Source organism: Triticum aestivum, chromosome 7D (assembly GCF_018294505.1).
Source record: "Triticum aestivum cultivar Chinese Spring chromosome 7D, IWGSC CS RefSeq v2.1, whole genome shotgun sequence".
In the NCBI taxonomy this organism is placed as follows: Eukaryota; Viridiplantae; Streptophyta; class Magnoliopsida; order Poales; family Poaceae; genus Triticum; species Triticum aestivum.
In genome coordinates, this window is record NC_057814.1 from 536,691,106 (window position 1) to 536,707,070 (window position 15,965).

Below are 15,965 nucleotides of genomic sequence, written 5' to 3' on the forward strand. Positions count from 1 at the left end.
TCATCGAGAAGCCAAACCATCCTAACAATTTCATCAAAGCATTCTTGTCAACACGATTATCTTTTCAATTCAAAAAAACTAAAGTAGGCCTACTACATGCAAGATTCAAAGCATATGTATCCAAAGCATTTTTCTCAATACGAGTATAATTCAAAGCATATGTATCCAAAACTAAACTAGGCCTACTTCATACAAATAACTTTTTCATAGAAATAACATGTCAATCTATATATCCAACCATATGTTTTCAATAAAATAAAATACACTAGGGTTCCACAAATCAAACAAACAAGGGTTGTAATACATGCAAATTTCTAATACATGCAAGATTCATATCTAATCAAATCAAACAAGGATTCCCCAAATCTTTAAAATACCATATTTTATATGGATAGAAAGAAGGGGGTCGGAGGAGAGTACCTTCTAGGATGGATTGGTGAAGAAATGCACGGACCAAATCGTTGGATCTGAAGGATTTGGGAGAGGGGATTGAGAGGGGGAGAGGAGGAAGCCGCCGGCGCTGTTCTGTAACTCCTGGAACGAATGGGTGGGGTGGGGGGAGGGGGAGCGGTCGGCTGGCATCTAAGTCACAGTGCAACGCCTAAGGGCTAGGCGCTGCACATTACATGTGTGGCGCCTACCTCGTAGGCGCTGCACTGCTGGGTCCGGGGCCCAGGGCTGCCACGGTGGACTGGAGTGCAACGCCCCAGAGCTAGGCGCTGCACCGTTGGGTGTGGCGCCGGCGTGACGGGCACTGCATAAAAAGGTCAGGGGAGTGAAATAGTTTCACGGGCAGTTCATTCTGTGAATTGATTTCGTTCCGAGGTCAAAATTGTCAAATTTGCCGGTTTAGCCAGAGAGCACTCGAACAACTATATACTGTTATCTACAACTTCCATAGTTACATTTCTTTCATGGCTCCGCATATAGGATACATCACGTCACATCCAATGAAATGGATGTGATTACTATAATATTATTTTGGAAACTCTAATCTGTAACATTGTGGCAATGATTTTCGACTTCAGAACCATGTCATCTGCACGTTAGCATGTAATCTACTAATAACAGGACAAAGTTCTACTTCGACTATACTTGATGCGTAATGGTATTTGCCCTGTTGGTCACTTGCATTACAAAAGGAGAACTTTCAATGGATAATATTAAGTCGATGACAAAAAAGGAAGACATATTACACGAATAAAGCAAAATGAGTACTTCATTAAACAATAATTCTGGAACATATAGCTTTTCTGAATTAATAGAATTACCTCCAATGTGGTTTCGCTAATGGTGATATCTCAACTGGGTACTGGGTAGTCAAGAACAAATGTTCTAGGGAACTAAATGCACCTATAATTGTATGATATATTCGGCAACATGGTAATGTTTCAAAACTATTGATGCCTGACACACATTAACTAAAAACCCAATTTCCCAAATGATGTACTTTTGATACCAAATCTGTAGCTCCACAAACATTCATTGGCTAGCTGAAACAGTATAAATCTTTGAAACACTAACTGTTAAAACATTCCTCTCTAATACTGTATGTGATGTGAGGTTCTGCCTTATGTGCATCAAACGGCATAAATCACAAATATACACTGAAAGAAACATCACATGCTTCAGGCTATACACCATTTCAACCATTATGTAGAGGACACTGTCATAAAGAAACAAAACAGAGGCCACTCACCTGCTTCTTCTGCTACCTTGTATATGCAGATGAAAGCCTCCAATAATGAAAGAAGTCCTAGTTTAGGGATATGATATCCAATTTGCTAGTAATATGTCAACCAAAAATATTAGTTACAAATATTATAATTTTAGCCGGCAGCAGCAATGGCCCACCAATTCAAACAGTTGCATGTAACAACATATTCCATATCGAAATATAGACTACAGTATGTACATGGACATGTTAAGAGGCTAAAAAATATGGTATACAATAGATTCTCAGGCGGGTTTTCTTATCTGCCCTAGTTGATTTTCGGAAGGGAGGTGTTCTTATATGTCCCCATATCCATCACCATCTATACAAAAGTGAAGGTTCCTCCGGTTTTCATTGTGGACAGGGGGTCAAGCGAGCATCCTACAGTCACCTTGCAACAAAAGGAATGCAAACATTAAAAACGGGAGACCAAGTTGTGACAAACCTCACAAGGCCATTGCTGCTGTCACAAGACCAAGTTGTGACTAAGCAATGGCCCACCAACTCCTTGTATGATTGATTAGTTGTTATCATCATACCATTTTGGTTAGGCTGGCATATCAAAAAAAATGATGGGCTCATTTATCATTTGCCAATTTCATGGTCAAGGCAACCATTCTTTTCGGACAGACATACACAATATATACTGAAAGGAGATATGATGACACAGTGGTAGGCGACAGTGATAGTGACTCAACACGAAAAATAGTATGGAAGGAAATCCAACACAATTAAAGAACAGTTTATGCTCAAAAAAACATTTGAGCCTGGCTCTGCAGCAGTTAAATGTAGTTCACTGATTTCACAACCAAGGAAATGTTTATACACTAACCACACTAATAAAATAAATAGAAAAGGAGACATGTAAGTACTCTCAGACAAGTATGGAACCCAAACTATATTGGTATGAGACGTGTGGGGCTCAATTGTACTGCAACTACTCTCAGAGCAGTATGGAACCTAAATTGTAATGGTATTAGATGAACAGTTTTCAAAAGAAATTGAGAACATTGCAGCCAAAAGAATAGGTAGTGCTGTGGACTACAAAAAAGCATTCCAATAATTAACTTGGGTCAATTAAGCCGCCAACCTATTTACACGCAAGCATAAAATATAAGCAGCATGAGGCAGAGCAAAATACAACGTTCAGCCAAATCTGGGATATCAAGACAAACAATCAACCAAGGGCCATGATAGTGTGTAGGAAATAAAACTTAATGTAGCATCTAGAAAGAAAAGGAACAAATCTCGACCAACAGAAAAAAGAAGCAACCTGGGACACTCAAGTAAGGGCCAAATTCTAGAATGAATAATTGAGAAACAGCAAAATCAAGGAATTAATCTCATCTAAAGCATGGGCCCTAGCAATGCTTCAGAACATGATATCCTTACCCTTATGGTTAATACGAAAGATTGAGTAAAATTAAGTATCAACATATGATCTGAAACAAGAAAATAGCATATGCAATTGCTCGCAAGATTACACTCACCTTCATATGAAACAAGAAAATTTTGGTAAGAGGCAGACCTTGCAAAAACTTGGGATGAGTCGGGTGGATCTGAAACAATGTTCATCCAATTATCCTCACCTCATCACATAACCAGTTTCAGATTCATATAGCAGAATCACTAACAGAAGAAAATTTATACTCAGAAATTCATCCTAGCATGCATTTGCAACATTTGAAGACTCCATAAACTCACAATTAGTAGTTTCAGATGCATATAGTAGAATCACTGAACAATGAATTTTTTTTGAACATAAACTGTTTTACCTGCAACTAAAAAAGATGAAAACCCTCTTGTTGTTCTCTTTTATATCATAAAAGCCTTCCACCTGACAAGGGAAAACAATGTTTATTTCATAAATAACAAGGAGACAATTCAATATATTTTTCAGCAGGATAAAAGAGATGTCACAAGATGCCAGGCTTTCTGGAGTATACATATCACATAAAGAGAGAAAAACCTAGAAGAGCAAGCGAAATAGTTGTTCTTAGCAAAGCATTCTAGCTTGACTATGGCTCATTTTAGTTTAGCATAAAGAAGGCAATTAACCCAAATATCTTATGAGGCGTGAAGGGGAGAGAAGGATTGAAAGAAGCTCGCCTTGACATCATCATCCCTCCATGGGAGTGCCGCCCTGAGCTCCTCCCATGCCCACCATCTTTAGCCGTCGGGACCTCCCATTCTCTTCAGATCCATGACGCTGCTGCTCCTTGTCCCCATCGCCAGCCTATCGCCAGCCTCTCCTCCACCCTGTGAGGCGTCTGTCGCCTGGGTCTCTGGCCTCCCTGCTCCACCCCACACCGCTGGCATCTTGGCCCTCCCCTGTTCCTCCACCCCCAGTGTGAAGACCCGGCCAACGATGGGGACAAAGAGCAGCAGCGTCTTGGATTGGTATTTATCATGTAGCTAAAGAATTACGTAGAGGAAATTGTACAAATACCAACTTCTCATATTGGACTCCTCATGGCCTTCTCCAAGGAGGAACTTTGTTGCAGCTTCATCAAGTGAGCTCATGCTAACCTGCTGGATTTACAAATTTCATACCAATCAACGACAGTTCCACAAACCATAAAACGTCAAAATAGAAAAACGGAAATGCGGAATTTCCCACCTCCATGGTGTGGAATAGCTTGGCAAAATTCTGCATGAGCAACCCAAGAGAAATGAGAATAAAACCGTACAGGAAGCCAACATTAGAGCAGATAAGCAGCCATACCAGATCTAAGCCGACATGGAGGTGCATCAGGTTATGCTTACTACAGGATACACGCAACAAGGGATAAATTCGAGGGACTGCATCACCACAACGTTTCTTGGGCATGTATATAGGATATAAGCATGAGAAAGGAATGAGGAAGAGGGGGCTAGACACCATGGGGTCGATCCATTGCGGCTGGACCTCGAGGTCAGCAAGCGAGCACGTTTTGTGCAGCAGCCACAAGCATCTCTCACTGTCGATCTCCGCCTCAGGCCACCATAATCATTGGAGAAAACCATCATCTCAGCCTGGGAGCAAGGTGACACATCAACTACTGTAAGTACCTCTTATTGACAAGAAGGGGGAAGAAGCTCACCCAGCAGTAGAGCATGGAAAAGGATGGTGGTGACCAAAGGGATGACCTATTCCACCCAGCATCGTCGTCCTCTTCCTTGGCCAGGCGATGAACACAGGAACACCCTCTTCAATCCTCGCGTCCTCACCCGCTTCCTTGGCCAGCCCTCCTGGCTTCCAACCGCCGTCGTCAATCCATGCTCCCTGACCCATGCTCGGTGGTAGGCAACAGGGAAGTGGAAAAGAAGGATCCAGGAGATTGAGCTGCCACTAACCGCCAGGTCGCACCTGACCTTACCGCTGCAGGCCGGCGCCGGCCAGTAACCCTCTCCCATCCACCACCGGGCCTCCCTCTCCTTTTTCCTCTCTCTTTCTCCCTCCTCTCCTTCCTTCTTTCCTCCCTCCCATCTTCTCTCTCCTGCAAGGACTGACCCATGTGGTTGCCCTTTGCTTGCACGTTGCCGCCGCCGCCGCCGGAGAGGCTCGCCTCCGCAGCCGCACCCTTGGCTTCGGCAGGGGGGAGAGGAAGAACTGACCCTGGAGGGTGTGGCGTCCCGTCTATTGGGGGCTAGGGTTGACCGGGAGGCAGTGCGACTCGCGAGATGGCACGCAGCGCACGGGCAAAGGTCACCCAGCGAAATTTAACCCAGCCAATAGGAAGCGACGCTGAGCCCACCAGTCACGGACCTCAAAAATTAACCGCATGATGAAAATCGCATTAAACATCAGACAGACCTAGCTGCTTGGTTGACCAGATTCAATGCGATCGGACGGCCAGAAACATCCCAATCCGAGGGAGCTCCATGGAGGAGGGTCGGCTAGCATCCTTATAGGTTAGAATTGCTATAGATGCCATTGAAAAAACTACAAGAAAAATATAAAAAAAATCGGGAGAACAAGATTACCCTATACAGTACCAAATTGATTCGCACTTCCCTCAACAACAACAAAAAACAAATCAATTCCCACCAAAAGAAAGAGTAATGTCCCTTTTTATATGATTACAAATGCCAGGATCTCGAATTTCAATTTTTGAATCCACGTTATGTTGAATTCGAATATATCGTTAGGTGACCTTGCGGTTTATAATTGATGTAGTCGTACATTTTGATCTTCCATCATATATGAACATTTTACTCCACCATGTGAACATATATATTGTCGTCTACTATATGGACTAAATTTGAATCAATTTTCCTTATTTGAATACGATTGTTTCAAGTTATACAATAATTTAAATATTATCTTGATACAAAAAACATACATATAGCAGTAATCATATTTCACTATGAACTACATGTACCATACGATCTCCAATTCAAATATTTGTATCCATTTTATGTTGAATTCAAATCATAGTACATTATTGGTCTAGGTAGCGAGATGTTTGGGATAATCTAAACCCTGTTTTCATATATATAATTTTTGGTTGAATTGGGACAAGTTTTGGTATAAGCTTCTTGCAAAACCGGAGATTCTCTCAACAAGCCTCGTGGTTACGAGAGGGAACGTGTCACCTTTGTGTGCGAAACGATATACGCTGCCTCCCCCTGATTTTCTTTACAGAGGCAACATAGAACTATATGAGTGCCCTGTTAAATTTTGGAATTATTTCGGGTTCGTTTGGCCTTTTTATACATTAATTGAGTTTCTGGACTTTTAATGTGCATAATCCAAATTTGAACTGCAGGCACATGCTCCGGTGCACCAAAGTTGGTTGAAAAATCACATGTGTGTCCTTGGTTGAATTTTTAGGTCCCATGGAAGAAATGAGAATGAAATTCAAACATCTGGGCGTTGTGACTTGGCCGAGAACATCGAGAAACTTAGATTTTAAATCCATGTAAATCCAAAACTCGCCTGAAAATCATGAAACTTGGCATGGTGTCATGTCATGGCACTAGCATGTTGTGGTAAAAATTGGGCCGATTTGGAAGCTCGTGGTTCTAAGAGAGAACGTGCCACCTTTGAGTGTGAAACGATATACGCTCCCCCCCTTGAGTTTCTTTACAAAGGCAACATAGAACTACATGAGTGCCCTGTTAAATTTTGGAATTATTCCGGGTTCGTTTGTTGTTTTTTATACATTAATTGAGTTTCTGGTCATTTAATATGCATAAGTCAAATTTGAATTACAAGCACATGCTCTTGTGCACCAAAGTTGGTTGAAAAATCACATCTGTGTCCCCGACTGAATTTCTAAGTCCCACGCAAGAAATGAGAATAAAATTCAAACATCTGGCCATCGTGGCTCGGCCGAGAACATTGAGAAACTTGGTTTTAAAATTCTTGTAAATCCAAAATACGTCTGAAAATCATGAAACTTGGCATGGTGTCATGTCATGGTACTACCATGTTGTGGTAAAAAAATTGGCCGAATAGAAACAGATTTTGGTATAAGCTTCTTGCAAACCGAAGCTTCTCTCAAAAAGGCTCGTGGTTCTGAGAGCGAACGTGCCACCTTTGAGTGCGAAACGGTATACGTTGTCCCCCTTGAGTTTATTTACAAAGGTAACATAGAACTACATGAGTGCCCTGTTAAATTTTGGAATTATTCCGGGTTTGTTTGGCCTTTTTTATACATTAATCGAGTTTTTGGTCATTTAATGTGCATAATTCAAATTTGAACTACAAGCATATGCTCCCATGCACCAAAGTTGGTTGAAAAATCACATCTGTGTCCTCGGGTGAATTTGTAGGTCCATGCAAGAAATGAGAATAAAATTCAAACATCTGGCCATCGTGGCTCGGTCGAGAACATTGAGAAACTTGGTTTTAAATTCATGAAACTTGGCATGGTGTCATGTCATGGTAGTACCATGCTGTGTTAAAAAAATTGGCCGAATAGGAACAAATTTTGGTATAAGCTTCTTGCAAACCAGAGCTTCTCTCAAGAATGCTCGTGGTTCTGAGAGGGAACGTGTCACCTTTGTGTGCATAATTCAAATTTGAAATACAAGCACATGCTCCAGTGCACCAAAGTTGGTTGAAAAATCACATGTGTGTCCTCGGGTAAATTTCTAGGTCCCATGTAGGAAATGAGAATGAAATTCAAAATTCTGGGCATCGTGGCCGGGCTGGAAATATTGAGAAACTTAGTTTTTTAATTCCTGTAAATCCAAAACACACATGAAAATAATGAAACTTGGCTTGGTGCCATGACATGGCACCAACATGTTGTGGTAATTTTGCAGTCCGATTTGCGAAGGCGTACACATTAACAATCAACAAAGTCATTTTGGAACAAGTGCTGTCACGTTACAATCGGAAACACAAGTATTATTGAAACTGTGGGCATTCTATTTACTACCATTTACGTGCCGCCACGTGTCCCCTTTTTTATTAGCTAGGAGGCGACGTGCAGGGTAGCTATTTGAGTACGAGAGGCGTGCGATCAGACCCCTGCGCGTGCTTATCGGGAGGAGAGCCCTTTGACCTCCATCTGCAGTCCATCTCTCTCCCAAGGTCTCCATTAATGGCGCCTGAGCCTCTGTTTAATGGCGTGGCTATGTCTCACTCGACTGACATTTAAGAGAGAAAGAGAAAATCTGAAAGCACGGATCTTGATGTAAGATCCGACGGACCTATATAACATCTACTGCGACTTATAGCAAGACTGATGAATATATAAGGACGATTAATTGTCTTACATAATTAGGAAGATAATTAAAAAAGCCACATGCGGCTACGCCCGAAATACACAAGGGCAAAAGAAGAAGGAAGACAAGGATCTGGCTCGCTGATCTCTACTTTCTTGATGCGTTGCTGCAGGCCGCGGGAACTAGTCTCCGCGGCGAGCGGCGATGAGCTCTTTCGTGTCAGGACCGGATTTTCGGGATATTAATTTCCCAGAAAATGGCCCTTGTGCTCACCAGCCCCAGGATTACTGTTAGCTGATGAGGTACCAACTTGATACAGAAATTCCAAGCAAAGTACAAAATATGTAGTACAAGACCATTGTGGCCTATGAGTACAACAAATGATTTCTAGTGGTTGATGGAGGAAGCGGTTTGTGGTTCATCTGCGTCTATGGGACTCCATTTCCCACAGGAACAGCTGACCTGGATAACTCCTATCTTCGCGAGGCTGCTATCACCGTTTCTTAGGTTCCGGGGCTGTCATCGCAACGCTCCTCTCCAAGCAGGTAATCTGGCCAAGACAATAGCCAGGGACAAGCCAGTGAGTACTTTTGAATGTACTCGCAAACATTATGAACACGGGTATAATATAACAAATGATAATCATGCTCTGAAATATTTTATGATCACAATGTCAGTCACGAAATAAACAAAATCCATGATGCACGCATGCAGGTTGTTCGTATAAAACATGAATATGCGATCCGAGAATAGAAATTTAAAAAATGCACCGATCGGGTGTCAGAAGCGACGCCTCGAAAGGACGACAACAGAAAGCGTGCCTCAGTCGGGCGTCTGAGCGACACCACATAAAGGGCTTATAAAGTAAACAAATAACAAGCATGCCACAGTCGGGCGTCTGAGCGACACCACATAAAGGGCTTATAAAGTAAACAAATAACAAGCATGCCACAGTCGGGCGTCTGAGCGACACCACATAAAGGGCTTATAAAGTAAACAAATAACAGGCATGCCACAGTCGGGCGTCTGAGCAACACCACATAAAGGGCTTATAAAGTAAACAAATAACAAGCATGCCACAGTCGGGCGTCTGAGCGACACCACATAAAGGGCTTATAAGAAAATAATCACAATGAATATACAGGAGGTAGAACCGTCCCAGGGATACTCAATAATTCAAGTAATAAAAAGGGTTAGTCCAATATAATAATAATCACAATCATCATAAGTCACAAGTCATGATCCATGTTCCGGTTTGGTAGTTTCTCCTCCGAAGACCGACACGAAGACCGACACTTGACCCATCTCAGACTGTAGTCCTTGCCCATGGACACGGCTATTCGAATAGATTTAACCTCTGCAGAGGGTGTACTCTTTACCCACGAGTAACGGATTTCTTTAGTCCATCGGGACTAATTCCGTCTACGGTCTTTTAATTGAAAACACACCTGACCGCACACACCAGCCTAACTTACCGGTGTCTGGAATCACCCACGACACCTGTTAAGCAAAACTCTAAGTGGGAAGGCTACAACCTCGCGTAGCGTGGGATCAAATTTATATCGCGCGCTCTAAGGGGTGCCCCCCTGTCGGTCCCAACCGGAAACACCCATGCCCCCGGACCAGGTGGCATGCCTACCGGATGCATCCGGTATCTTCCACCATGGCCTCTCTGTATGGTGTGTGCTAGGAAGGGGTTGACAACTTACTGAACCGTACCCTACCTGCGGCAGGGACAAGTGGTAGTACGAAACAAATATGGGGGTTACTGGAACAAGACTCGATCTACGGCCGACTCAGGAGGTCCAAGTACTCCCTGTATGATTAGCATAACAAATATATTTCAATTAACAGATAGAATCACCACTCATCATACTTCATCATGCCATACCGGACACCCTCGTCTCGACGAGGAACTAGGGACAAGCTCGTGTCTACCCAAGACAGAGACCTTCCCGGCTTCCTTCCGGTAGGCATGAAAGGCATACGAAGATGATTACTATCACAAGCATATCCATTTCTAACAGCAAAGAATCTTCATTATGCACTCATGCATATGATTGTATCGTCACATAAAATAACGAATGCTCCATGTCAAGGTGGTGTTGTAACCGTATCAAACCACACACAAAAATATTATGCCAGGGTTCAGAATGCTTGCCTTCAAGAGTATGCAAGGGGGTGCACTTTTTGAAAGTTACTTCGTTCTTCAAAAATCCTATTTTTGAAAATATTCAAATTAACACATACTTTAAAAACAGCGCAAAAAGTTGTCCTAGATATTTTTAAAATAAATCTTAAAATAAACTAGGTGGAATTTGAGAGAGGTAGGAAAAAGAATTAATTCATTTGGAGTTTTATTTAAAAAGATATAGCCAGCCAAAGTTTAGTCAAAATCCTGTTTTTTTTAAACCAGAAAAAAGAAAACGCATCGGCTAAGAATACGTTTCCAGAGAAGGGGAGACGTACTTACCGGAAATACGCTTCCACCAGAGGGAAAACGTATCAGCCGGGTTGCGCCACTAGCGGCTTGGGCTGGCTCACCGACAGGTGGTCCCCACCTGTCGGGTTCGTCTTCTTCCCTTCGCGCGCGGCTGTGCCAGAGACAGAGGCGAGCTCCGGCGATGATTGCCGGCGACAAAGGGCACCAAACGATGCACTCTGGATATGCACGTGCTCGGGGAAAGATGGCGCATCCATTGGAGGAGGTTAGGGGAGCGGCGGAGCTCGAGGGCGAGTAGCCCTTCCTTCATGGCGGAGGGGAAGCTTCGGGAGGGGATGAAGCTTTGCACACCTCGACTCCCAGGCAAAATTGAATGCTGGAAAGGATCCTAGGGGTCATGGTGGAGCTAATGGTGGTGATAGGGCGAAGGGAGGGGCTCTGGTGGTGTCGGAATAGACAGAAGGGCGGCGGCGAGCGTCTCGGCCGGAGGTGAAGGAGATGGCCTCTTCCGGTCAATCCGTGGCTTGGGGTAGCTCTAAGGGAGGATTGGAGCACTGCTCGATGTCGAGGGGAGTCGGAGAAGGGCCTATATATAGGCGGCGACGTCGGTCCCGTGGCTGCGGATAAGCTCGCCGGCGAACCGCCGTTCTGTTGCTGGCAGGGCGACGTGGTGGAGGCTAGCGGGTTGGGCAGGGCGAGCGGATGAGGATGGACTGTTCTAAGGGGCAGCTGGCGCGCTGTAGTGGCTCGGGCGGCCGTCCATGGCAGAAGCTGTCGGAGCGGCGGTGGCGGCTTGCGGTGGTGGCGCTGTGGAGCTCCAGGAGCGGCTCTGCGGCGAGGGAGGAGTCGGGGCGCGTCGGCTGCGAGTGGGGAAGGGCCAGAACGAGCGCGGGGCGACGGCAGTGGGACGCGGCGACTCGGTGCGCGCGCGTGCCAAACGTGCACTCTGGGCGCGCCCAGCGCACGCACGCGAGCTGTTCGGCAAAATGTCGTGGCATGCCAGAGGGCTCCAATCCACATTGGGTTTAACAGTGTGGAGCTATAGACTAGTGTAGAGCCCTGAGACATGCTGGTTAGGCAAAGCAAGCAGGTCCAGTGTGCAAACTAAAAATTATGTCAAATCTGACCATGCTCACAAGGTGCTTGACAGAATGCTAAGGGCATCTAGGCAACTCTTGGGGTGGCCAAAATCTCCAGATCATAGTCTCTTTAGATGATAAAGAGGGTGGCTAGGTTAGTTTGTCAAAAACAAAAACTTGTTAGTGCAAGTTTTTGAGAAAACATAATCTGGGCAGAAATTAAAGGCTATTATTGCATGGACTAAAAATACTCCAATGGGTCCACTCTCCTGGACTTAAGGGTTTGGTAGAGTGGTCTATAAGCAGGAAAAAGAATCATGGGTAAAAGGGCAAGTTAAGATATGGTTGCAGTAGAAAATACCAAACTGGGCCAGAGAGCAAAAGAGGATGTTTTGCTCAAATTTTTCAAAGAACACCAGTGGGTTTTTGCATAAAGTTGAATAATATACTCCTACTAACATCCCCTAATTTTGGTGGAAGTTTTAAAGAAATATTTAAATAGGTTGTAGTGCAAAAGTGCAACTGGACCAGATTTGAAAACTAGGGGTAAAGCTCAAAATCTCCAAATGACTAAAGGGTATTTTTGCACAAAAGTGATCTAGGAACATCACATGTCATCCCCAAATTTTGGTGGGAAATGAATTTATCAAAGGGTTGCAGTGCAAATGGGACCCTAAGACTTATGAAAACCCATTTTAGAGAAATAAAGCTCAGGGCAAAATAATTATAAATAATCCCACTGATAAAAGAATTGTTTTATTTGAGAGGGTAAACAAGTCCAATAATAATTGGAAAGTTTTCACTTGGGGTGAAAACTCCACAACTTAGAAGAAAAGAGAGATTCTGAGATCAAAAATAAATCCAGAAAAAGGAAAATTTAATTTCTTAGCAAAATTTTAATAAACAAAACATGGTTAAATTTTTGGGGTGTTACATTTCGTGTCCTCAAGACGCTGCTTGAGAACATCCACGGATTCTTCCACCAGCCTTGGGCGCTCAATGCAGAGCATGTCATTCTCGTCCATAAGTTTCTTGACGATGACGCCGGTCCTCTTCAAGAAGGTACTGGTCTCCTCCTGCTGGTCTGCACTTCGGACGATCTTCGCCCTCAGCAGGTCGCGCTCGGCCCGGAGCCTCTCATTGCCCTCCCTTAGTTGCCGGATGATGCTGGTAGCCTGTTCAAATGAGGCTTTCACATCGTCCTGCAACCTCGCCCAGCCGGAGATCTGATCCATCTGGCTATGGATGATCGCATGCATGCACCTGTAAGAGTCATCGCCTGCCCGTGAGACATTTTCCTAGGCCGCTGCGGTGCGGCGGGAGATCTCTGCTGCTTCCGTGGCGCGGCCGGACCAGTCTGCTGCATCGACGGCGCGGCGGGACCTCCGTGCTGCTTCGGCGGCGCGGTAGGACCTCTGTGCTGCTACTTCAGCGCGGCGGGACATCTCTCGTGCTTCCGCTTCCACGCTCGCCTCTCCCTGGTGGTAATCTCTCGACCCAGAACTCACGCTGGCCATGACAGACGCAAGGGAAGGATGTTGAATGACTTGTTTGTTTTTGTTGATGACGAGTTGAGGAGGAATGTGCAGTCATCTTGGCATAGTAGTATTTATAACCGAGTACTAATACGCTCCTAAGTGGGAAACCATTTAGGTTGTGATCGGTGTGAACAGGTTCGCAATTCAATATAGCATGGTAGTAGTAGTAATTTGGAATGTGACGAGACGCAAGCTCAAAATTTATTGACGGTTCTAGTTTCGAAGTGCGGCACTATTCCCGGATGGCGTTACGTGGGAACGTGTTCTTGGCCGTGGTGTAGCATATGCCATGGTAGTTCTTTTGCTACTGCAGTGTACGTGCAATAATTGGCACCGTCGTATATATATCTTACGGTTAATGGGGCATTCGAAAGGAGTAGCCGCGTGGCGAGCTATAGGCTAGTCTTTTTTCCAGACGCATTGAACCTATCTCTCGGGACTTCTCGCACGCACCATCGTGCCACCCACAAAAACTTGTACTCTGAGTTTAGTACGTTATACAGGAAGAGAAGAGGTGCACACACGCACTCGTCCTCTCACACACGCATCTGTTTTTTCTTGAAAAGGAGGATGATGACCCCCGGCCTCTGCATCTGGGAGTCACTCAAGCATCTGTAGCTACGAATTGTAGTGTTCTCAACCATCCGATTGGCTCTATCATAGGATTCACGTTACTCCTTGGCCTTGAGATTGAGAAGTTTAAAACGCGGAGGCTAAGATGGAGGCGTGAGGTTTTGGTTAATGTGCGGGCCGCACACGGCACCAACACGACACGAGCTTCGTCTGCCTGGTGCGCAGTCCGGTGAGTTGTCCAACACAACCAGGCCCTGCTTGGTATCTGCGCCTCGACTTATGCGCAGAGAAATTAGGGTCGGAGGGAGTACTACTAGTAGTACTTCTACTTTGATGTGTCGCGTCAACTCGCACAAGTATGAAACACTTCGTGAAAAAACAAGCATATACTCCCTCCGTTCCAAAATACTACTCTACTTGACTTCCATTTGTCCAAAAATGGATGTACCTATATACTAAAACATGTGTAGATACATCTATATTTTGACAAATGGAAGGCATGTATTGTGGAACGGAGGTTGTGCTTGTCATCAAAATGTATAAAAAGGGACGTATCTAGAACTGAAATACGTCTACATACATCTCCTTTTATCCATTTTGATGACAAGTAGTACTTCTTACCCACAGGAACTTTATATCCAACAAACACAAAATATCCGTTCAACTATTGGAAATTACTGATCTGATGTCGAAGTAATTGCTGCATCGCCACCAAAACCCACCATTTCTTAAGATAAAGTAGACCGAGGTAATCCCTATATTAGCATATTACTAAGATAAACAGAAGGCACTGTAGAAACATTTAGGACGTGATGAGCTTGTCAATCTGAATGTGGAGGGACACCAGCTTAGCCCCGGCCAGCAGCTTGGGTGGAACTGTGAAGAAGGTCAGCTCCTGCACGGCGACGTCGCCGGGATCCTTGATGCTTGTCACCTCCATTTCCACCTTGACGGCGTCGGTCGTGCCTTTGGGCTCCCCCGGCGGGCCGTTCGCCCACAGCTTGGCCACGTAGTGCGGCAGTGGGGACGCCCCCGCTCTGATGCAGACGACCGACAGGGCGATAGGTGCGCCGATGTCGAGCATGCCACCGACCAAGAAAAACGCACGGCCGTCCTCCTCCGCGAACAGCAAGAGCCGTGGCTCCGACAGTGGCACTTGCAGCTGGAGCACCTTGCCTTACTGGATCCTGTGCACGGGCATGGGATGCGCGGTGCTGATATGGTGGTAGAGCGCCGGCGGCGGGCCTTCGTAGCCGCAGACAGGCACGGGGCATTTGCAGGGCGCGAGCGGACACACGCTCTGGTGATCGGCGAGCTTGTGGTAAGTGACGTAGAGCCCACAGCCTTCGTGCGGGCACTCCACCCTCACCGACGAAAGGACGGCGTCCACCGCCGCGTTCCGCACGTCGAAGCCACCGCCGCGCTCACACTTCTGGCACTGCCGCTGGTTCCCGGGGCGCTCAACGCGGCAGTCCCCGCAGGCCAGGTACCCTCCCTTGCACTACAGAAATCAATCGAACAGCACATCAATCAAGAAACCTGCACCTTGCTCAATCAGCGGAATGGACGAGGTGTATTCGAACCTCATACACTGGAGGCGTCAAGGGGCGGAGGCACAAGGGGCAGTGGAGCACGGTGAGGTCCATCGAGACCTTAGAGAGCTCCATCGTCGGGTCCTGTTCCGTTTGCATGAACTCGCCCTCCTCATGCACAACCATCTCTCGCTTGGGCCGGGGCATTACAAAGCTTTACCGTCACATATTTATACTACTTCAAGGTGCATTAAATCAACACATGCAAGTATCAAAAGGAGAGTCACGGCATGCATGCATGCATTGTAATTAATGCATCGGTAAACACAAATTATTGAAATATATCGAGTGCAGTGCTTTGATGTGTCGCGTCAACTCGTACATCAACGAGAAGTTTGATTATCCTCCCCCTCGCAGACTTAACTG

The 15,965-nt window shown here is 45.3% G+C and overlaps 1 pseudogene; it reads right to left on the minus strand.

Moving 5' to 3' along the window:
- Positions 1-14,821: 14,821 nt before the first annotated feature.
- On the minus strand, positions 14,822-15,725 carry LOC123171253 (E3 ubiquitin-protein ligase SINA-like 10; annotated as a pseudogene).
- Positions 15,726-15,965: the final 240 nt, after the last annotated feature.